Here is an 8,334-nt window from a genome sequence, read left to right as displayed (position 1 = left end):
AAGAAAAATTGGGGAAAGAAATGAGAGAGATGCAGGAAACATGAAAAAAGTCAGCTGCTTAGTCAAGGAGATCCAAAAATATGCTGAAGAAAATAGCATGTTAAAAACCAGCATAGGTCAAATGGATAAAACAGTTCAAAAAGTTATTGAGAAGAAGAATGCTTTAAAAAGCAGAATTGGCCAGATGGAAAAAGAGAGAAGAAAGCTCTCTGAGGAAAACAAATCCTTCAGATATAGAATAGAAATGAGGGAAACTTCTGACTATATGAGAAATCAAGACACAATACTTCAAAACCAAAAGAATGAAAAATTAGAAGAAAATGTGAAACATTTCATTGAAAAAAACAACTGATCTGGAAAACAGATTCAGGAAAAATAATTTAAAAATTATGGGGATACCTGAAAGTCATGATCAGGAAAAGAGACTTGACATCATTTTTTTTTCCAGTGGATTACTGAATACTTTTATTCTGCACATAGAAGCCACTAAAGGATCTGGCCCATGGGCTTGTTGGGGGGCTGCATCACAAGTATATGACTCTGCACATCAACACTGGGGGTGGGGGTGAGAACAGATCATTCTACCCAGTCACAAGATGAGGTCTTCCAAAAAAGGACCAAATGATCAGGTACCAGAAGAAGCAGTGAGAACACACAAAGGTGGAAGAGAGCGGGATGGAGTTATGTAGCAGAGCCCCCATCCCCAAAACAAAACTGGTCTACTACTTGGTGCTGCCCATTCTTTGAAGGACTTCTACTGAGGTGACTGTAGCCTACTAGCTCTGAGGCTTCATGGTCATGGAGCTTACTTGGCCAGAGGGTTTCTCAAGTTCCTTCCAGCAAATTTAGCCTTGCTGCCCAGTTCTTCCTCAATTCTGAGAATTTGGTTATACTTGGCCAAACGCTCAGATCAGCAGGGGGCCCCAGTCTTGATCTGCCCAGTTCAGAGACCCACCACCAGGTCTGCAATGAAGGTATCTTCAGTCTCTCCAGAACAATGGGAAACCATTACTCCCCACCCATTGGACTGGGCCAGCTTGCACACCTGGAGAGATTCGGTCACATAGCCAATCTGGTTCGCTTCGAGCAGGAGGCAATTGCAAGCTTTCTCATTCACAGCCTTCTCAATGCACTTGGGATTGGTCACTGTGAGATCATCCCCTACAACCTGGATGCCTGCAGTTTCAGTAAAATTCTTCCAAGCTTCCCAATCATCCTGATCAAAGGGATCTTCAATAGACACCACTGGATAATCCCGGATGAAGCTCTTGTAAAGGTCCCCAAGCTCAGCAGGTGAGATGTATCTGCTCGGATCATCAGGAGACTTGAAGTCCAAGTCATATTTCCCAGACCGGAAGAATTCAGAGGCAGCAACATCCATGCCGATTACAACCTTGTCAGTATAGCCAGCCTTGCCAATCGCTTCCTTCAGCAGCTCAAGAGCTTCTTTATTCTCCAGGATGTTAGGAGCAAAGCCACCTTCATCTCCTACATTGGTGGCATCCTGTCCATATTTCTTCTTAATCACATTCTTCAGGTTGTGGTAGACCTCAGCTCCAATGCACATGACCTCCTTAAAGTTTGATGCTCCAACAGGGAGGATCATGAACTCTTGCATTGCTAGCTTGTTACCAGCATGGGAGCCACCATTGATCACATTGAAGGCTGGAACTGGCAGGATGACTTCTTCATTGCCTGCAAGATCAGCAATATGGCGAAACAAGGAGACACCTTTCCTTGCAGCCCCAGCCTTACAAACAGCCAGAGACACTCCCAATATAGCATTTGCTCCAAATTTAGATTTATTCTCAGAACTATCCATCTCTATCATCAATTTGTCAATCTTCTCCTGCTCCACAACATTCAGTTTCTTGCTAATCAGGGTCGGGGCAATAGTTTTATTGATGTGCTCAACCACTTTTGAGATACCTTTCCCCATATATTGGGTCTTATCATTGTCTCGGAGCTCCAGGGCTTCATGGATGCCAGTAGAAGCGCCACTGGGCACAGCAGCTCTGAAGAGACCTTTTGAAGTGTAGAGATCAACTTCAATGGTGGGGTTTCCACGAGAGTCAAAGATCTCTCTTGCAATGATCTTCAAAATCGACATGCTAAATTTCTGGTCGGGGCTGGCTCCTCGGGATTCAGAGGAGAGAGGCCAAGCTTGACATCATTTTTAAAAGAGTTCCTACAGGAAAATTACCGAAATATCCTAGAAGCAGAGGGCAAAATAGAAATTGAGAGAATCTACAGATCTCCCCTGAAAAGAGATCCAAAAAAACAACCCCCATGAATATTATAGCCAAGTTCCAGAACTCCCAAGTCAAAGAGAAAATATTACAAGCACCCAGAAGGACACAATTCAAATATCATAATATCATGGAGCTGTAGTCAGGATTACACAGGACTTAGCAGCAACTACATTAAAGGCTCATAGGGCTTGGAATATAATATTCCAGAAGGCAAAAGAGCTTGGAATGCAACCGAGAATCAACTACCCAGCAAAACTGAACATCCTCTTCCAGGAAAAAAGATGGACTTTCAATGAACCAGGGGAATTGCAAATGTTCCTGTTAAAATGGCCAGAGCTGAACAGAAAATTTTATCTTCAAATACAGGACTCAGGTGAAGCATAGAGAGTGGAGGAGAAGGGTAAAATATGAGGGACATAATGATGAGGGACTGCATGGATTCCTGCATAGAAAAATGATACTGATAATACTCATAAGAAACTTCTCATTTAATAGACCAGGTAGAAGGATTTTTTTTATTACAATGAGCTATTGCAATGATATGGGAGGGGGGAAGGCAAGGGGGAATGAGGGAATCTTCGCTCTCATCAGAGGTAGCTGGGAGAGGAAACAGCATATATACTCAATGGAGTACAGACATCTAGAGTAAGAAGGAGAGAAGGGGGACAGGGGGAAGGCAGAGATATGAGTGATGGAGGAGAGGGTAAACCATAGGGGAGAGTGATCAGATATAACACATTTTCTTTTTGCTTCTTGCAAGGGGCTGGGATTGGATGGCCTGTCCAGGACCACAGGGCCGGGTGGTTGCTGGGCCTTAGAGGGCACATGTGGGCTCAGGCTGGTGATCAGTCTGCTGCACCACTCAGCTACCCTGCAACACATTTAAGAAGAAGGAGAGAATGAAAGGAGAGAGAAAATATAGTGTATGGTAGTGGGGAAGAACAAATGGAGGGAGTTGTCATCAGCAATGGCAACAGTTGAAAAATATGGAAGTAGCTTTTGTGATGGACTTATCCTAAAGAATGTGATCCACCCACAACAGAGCTGGTGGTGTTGGAACACAGACTGAAGCATTATTATTATTATTATTATTATTATTATTATTATTATTATTATTATTATTATTATTATTATTATGGCAGGGTTGTGGGGCAGATAGGTTTGGGTGGCTTGCCCAGGGTCACACAGCTGGGTAATTGTTGGGTGTCTGAGGCCAGATTTGAACCCAGGTGCTCCTGACTCCAGGGCCAGTGCTCTGTCCTCTGTACCACCTGGCTACCCCTATTATCATTATTATTATTATTATTATTATTATCTAATTTTGGTGGGGGGCTTGTTTTTGCAGGGCAATGGGGTTGGGGTGGCTTGCCCAGGTTGCACAGCTGGGTGATTGTTGGGTGTCTGGGACAGGATTTGAGCTCAGGTGCTCCTGACTCCAGGGCCAGTGCTCCATCCACTGTGCCACCTAGCTTCCCCTATTATTATTATTGTTATTATTATTATTATTATTAATTTTAATTTTTTCCTCTTTCCTTTATTTTATTGCTCATGAGGGTCTATATTTTTGGGGGAGGGGTATTATGTTTACTCTTAAACAAGAATATTTTAGTAATGTATAAAAAACATCATTCGTACAAAAATAAAATAAATATAATAAAAGTAAAAAAAGAGTAAGTCATAGAAAATAAATAAGTTGATGTTATGATGTAAAAAGTATTATTGACATACATATTGAAGTCCTCAAGTATAAGGAGAGGAGTTGGGGAGAAGAGAAAGATTATTGTGAGCCAGATACTGAATTCATTGAGGAAAGAAGTAGAGGTCTGTAGGAGAGATTATTTCCTAAGTAGGGGTAGTACAGAGAGAACAAAAAACTTGCAATGAAGAGCAAGGAGTATTTCAAGTCCCTCACTTCCAGGAGAGATTCAGGTTTAGAATGAGGCAAAGTACAAATACTGCTGGAAAGGGTGGTCAAGAGGGCTATGTCATCAGAAAGAATTCAGGTCTCAATGACACCTGGAAAATTGAAGGAATAAGAAAGGCAAAGATTTAACACAAATCTCTTATCTGTGTAACAAGCATTCCAGAGGGCATAATGAAAGGGGTGATAGCTTTTGTCGGGGTTTTTTTTAGGGTTTTGTAAAGCAGTTGGGTTAAGTGGCTTGCCCAAGGCCATACAGCTAGGTAATTATTAAGTGTCTGAGTTCAGATTTGAACTCAGGTACTCGTGACTCCATGGTGGGTGCTCTGTCCACTGTGCCACCTAGCTGCCCCAGTGATAGCTTTTGGTTGACACTTTGGGGGAGGAGGTTAAGGGAAACAGAAATAAGAAATCAGATAGAGATGAAGTATGAGGTTTTGTGGGTACACAGGCTATTCTAACAGCCATGACACAAATCATCTCCAAGTAAACTGCCACCTGGACAGTCTCAGGAGCTGGCTTGCCGCCCTGAGAGATAAGGTGAGCTGGAGTCTTTGGGAGACAGAGTCCTTGGGAGCTGGACATTCCGCCCCACTGTCCAACGGCACTAGACACAGCTGTACCTTATCATCTCCTCCCTAACGTACCCTCCTACCCTGTAATGCAAGAAGCTGCACATACACATTGCTTGCACCCCTAATACCTCATTATTCTTTGTTCTACCCTGGAAGACCTAACAGTATATATGTAATAGCTAAGCAATAATAAAATTGAGCTGGAGGCATAAGGCAGTAGTGGCTTGACTCCTTATTCTCAGCTCCCCTCCTGGAGGGAGGTCGCTGCTGTGGGCCCCAAGGAAGCAAGCCACAACAAATGGTGCCAAAACCCGGGATCCCCCTCTGAAGAGCTCTTCAGACTCGCACTCCTCCTTGCTGGCCAAGGTAAGTGCCCCATTCGGGCTGGTCTCTCGACAGCCCCCCGCCCCAGCAGCCCCATGGCTATTAGAGCCCCCTGTAGTCCCTTATCCTACGGGTTCTTAAACAACTCCTAAGTTCCCGTCACCTCAAATGCTCTGAAAAAGAATATAAGATAACACTCCAGGCGGTTTTTGCTTTGGCCCCCTGGATTGAAGCTGGTCGCATCCTGGATCCTGATGTTTGGAGGCGTGTTTTGACACTTGCCTGCAGAGCTGAGGTCCATGGCGACTTTTCTCCCCCTCTGCCCTTCCATCCTATTGTCACTGCAATACATGCCTGCCTTTCAGGGAGAGAGGAAAAGCCTCAAGATATTTTACAGGCAGCTTTAGATGTAGAAAAGGCCAGAGCAGAGAGCCTGTGCCACCTCACTGAGGTCCACGATGAGGGCACTCAAACTGATGAGAAATCTACTTGCCCCACTCCTCCTAAGCCCTCCCCGGATCTTCTGCCAGACAAACCACCCCCCCAAAGCCTCCTCATCTCCACCCTGAGTTGCCTCAGGGAGATGACTGGATCCAACTCCCAGAACACTCTCCCCCAGAGCCACCCTGGATACACAGTAAAATCCCTGACAAGCCCATTGATGATAACCCCTGGGGCCTGAAACATCAAGATGCTTCCCCTGCCCCCTCAGCACCTACTAATGACTTCACAGAAGCCTGCCAGATGAGAGATTCCTGCTAGGGTGCATTTTTCCCCAGGCCAGAACCTTTTGCTCAGGCTTTCCCAGTTAACGTTAACCCTACCCCACAAAGACCCTTAAGGTGGTATCCCACAGATGCTAAGGTCCTGGAAAGGATGAGGAAGGTTGCCAGGGAGGAAGGCCTTATAGCCCCTACTTGCAAAGCATGTTAGACACTTGGAGTATTGATCTTAATTGCCCGGGGGACTATAAACAACTCATGCGGACCCTTTTAACCCCTGGGGACTTTCTCATGTGGAAGGCAGCCTTTTATGATGAATGTGAACAACAGGCTGAGCGCAATAGTCGCACTGATGTCCAGCTAACCTTTAACATGCTGACGGGGGAAGGGACCTTTAGTACTACGAACATCCAGTCCCAGGGCCCCCCAGAGTACTTTGATCAGGTCAGGCTCTGTGCACTATGGGCTTGGCGTCGCACACCACGATCAGGCCCCTCTAAAGAGCCCTTGCACAAACTCATCCAAGGACCGACAGAGCCCTTTTCTGATTTCGTTGCTCGGGTCCAAGAGGCTGTTGAATTTAAAGTCACTCACACAGGAGCAGCCAATGCCCTTACTAAAGAACTCATTAAGGAAGGCTGCTCCCAGGAATGCCGGAGGCTGATCGATCTTTCTAAATCCACTCACATAGAAGATTGGGTTTTAGCCTTCCGGGATGTGGGGTCTATGACCCATCAAGCCTCCGCCCTAGCCCAAGCCCTAAAGACCTTGCAGATACAAGTTCAGAGTGCACAGACAGGGAACCAAGACAGGAAATGTTATGCATGTGGGGGAATGGGCCACCCAGCACGAGAATGTGCTAATCGGCAGCTCCAATTCCCTGGTGCTGCCCCCAGCCATGGGCCCCAGCCCTCACAGGCAAGGAAGCCAAGGACACCCTGCCCCAAATGTAAGAAAGGCCTTCATTGGGCTAAAGACTGTCGTTTGGATCTCACTCTCCCTCCTCCTTCCCCCTCGGGAACAGGGTGTGGGGCAATCCTCAGCCCCGCGCCTAAGAGGGAACGAACTCCTCTGGACAGCACCCAAAATATCCCTAAAATTGGCCGGGTCAGTCTGGACTGGGGTCATTGAAACAGGAGCTGACACCACTGTTATCCCTGCCGATCAGGCCCCCAGTGAATGGCCCACTGAAAAAGGACCCACCATCATGGGAGTCTGTGGGGAAACATCCACTCAGATGCTATCCCGAGACCTCCGATGGGAGGACTGGGAAGGTCATTCAGGATCCATCCAACCCCTCCTGGTACCAGGTGCTCCCCATGTCCTTTGGGGAAGGGACCTCCAGAAACAGATGGGTCTCCACATATCCACTGATGTCTCTACCGGTCACCCCCAATTCTAGAGGTCACTGCCCCACCCCTGCCATCCTTCCCTCCTTGCCCCCCGCCTACCCCAATGCAATGGAAGGATGAGACCCACTTATGGATGGATCAGTGGCCTTTACCTACTATTAAATTGACTGCTCTCCGCTCCCTTGTCTTGGAGCAGCTTTCCTTGGGACACATTGTTCATTCCACCAGTCCCTGGAACTCCCCGATTTTTGTTATCTCAAAAAAGACACCAGGAAAATACCATCTTTTACATGACCTCCGGGGACCCAATAGCCAACTCGTCCCCATGGACCCATTACAGCCAAGTCTCCCTGACCCATCAGCTATACCCAAAAACCAACCTATTTTTGTCATAGACATTAAAGACTGCTTTTACAGCATTCCCCTGCATCCTCAGGATGCTCCAGCTTTGCTTTTTCCGTTCCTGCTATGAATCTCCAAATGATCGCTTTCATTGGGTGGTTCTGCCTCAGGGCATGGCAAATAGCCCCACCCTTTATCAGACTTACGTTGCAGCAGCCCTCAAACCCATCCGTACCTACCCACATCTAACCTGCATCCACTACATGAACGATATATTATTGTCCCACCCCTCTTAGGCCACCCTTAAGACAATGGAGACCTGGGTTATAGAGAGCCTTTCTAACTTTGGCCTGCAAATAGCTCCGGATAAGATTAAGAGGCACCTCCCATTTACCTACCTGGGCTTTACGTGCATTCTTCCTCGGCCCTCTTAGGTCGGTCAGTCATTACCATTCCAAAGACCCTCACTCTTATTTCCCTTCAGGAGATTTGTGGGAACATTCACTAGTTTGCCCCTCCCTGCCTGTCTCCACTAAAGACTTGCAGCCTCTCTTCAACTGCCTTAGAGGCTCCCCTGATCCCTCTAGCCCCCGTGTGCTGACCAGAGAGGCCATGGCAGCCACTGACAAAGTTAACTTGGCTTTACGCCTAGCTACCATCTCCCGAAGGGACCCTCACCAACCCTTCTCCCTGATTGTCTTTCCACACATTGCCCTCTTCTGGCAGAGTGCACCCCTGCTTTCGGTACATCTATCACGGTCCTCTCTTCCCCGTATAGCCTCACTGGTGTTGTCCTTGGCTCATCTCACCCTAAAGGGTCGGAAGGCTGCCAAAGTTCATTTCAGA

General features: G+C 46.7%; 1 pseudogene; it reads right to left on the bottom strand.

Moving 5' to 3' along the window:
• Window positions 1–441: 441 nt before the first annotated feature.
• On the bottom strand, window positions 442–2,127 carry LOC141517278 (alpha-enolase pseudogene; annotated as a pseudogene).
• Between the last annotated feature and the right edge of the window lie 6,207 nt (window positions 2,128–8,334).

Source organism: Macrotis lagotis, chromosome 1 (genome assembly GCF_037893015.1).
Source record: "Macrotis lagotis isolate mMagLag1 chromosome 1, bilby.v1.9.chrom.fasta, whole genome shotgun sequence".
Taxonomy (NCBI): domain Eukaryota; kingdom Metazoa; phylum Chordata; class Mammalia; order Peramelemorphia; family Peramelidae; genus Macrotis; species Macrotis lagotis.
Note: the sequence above shows the minus strand (reverse complement) of the source record. Positions and strands in the feature narration are given on the sequence as shown.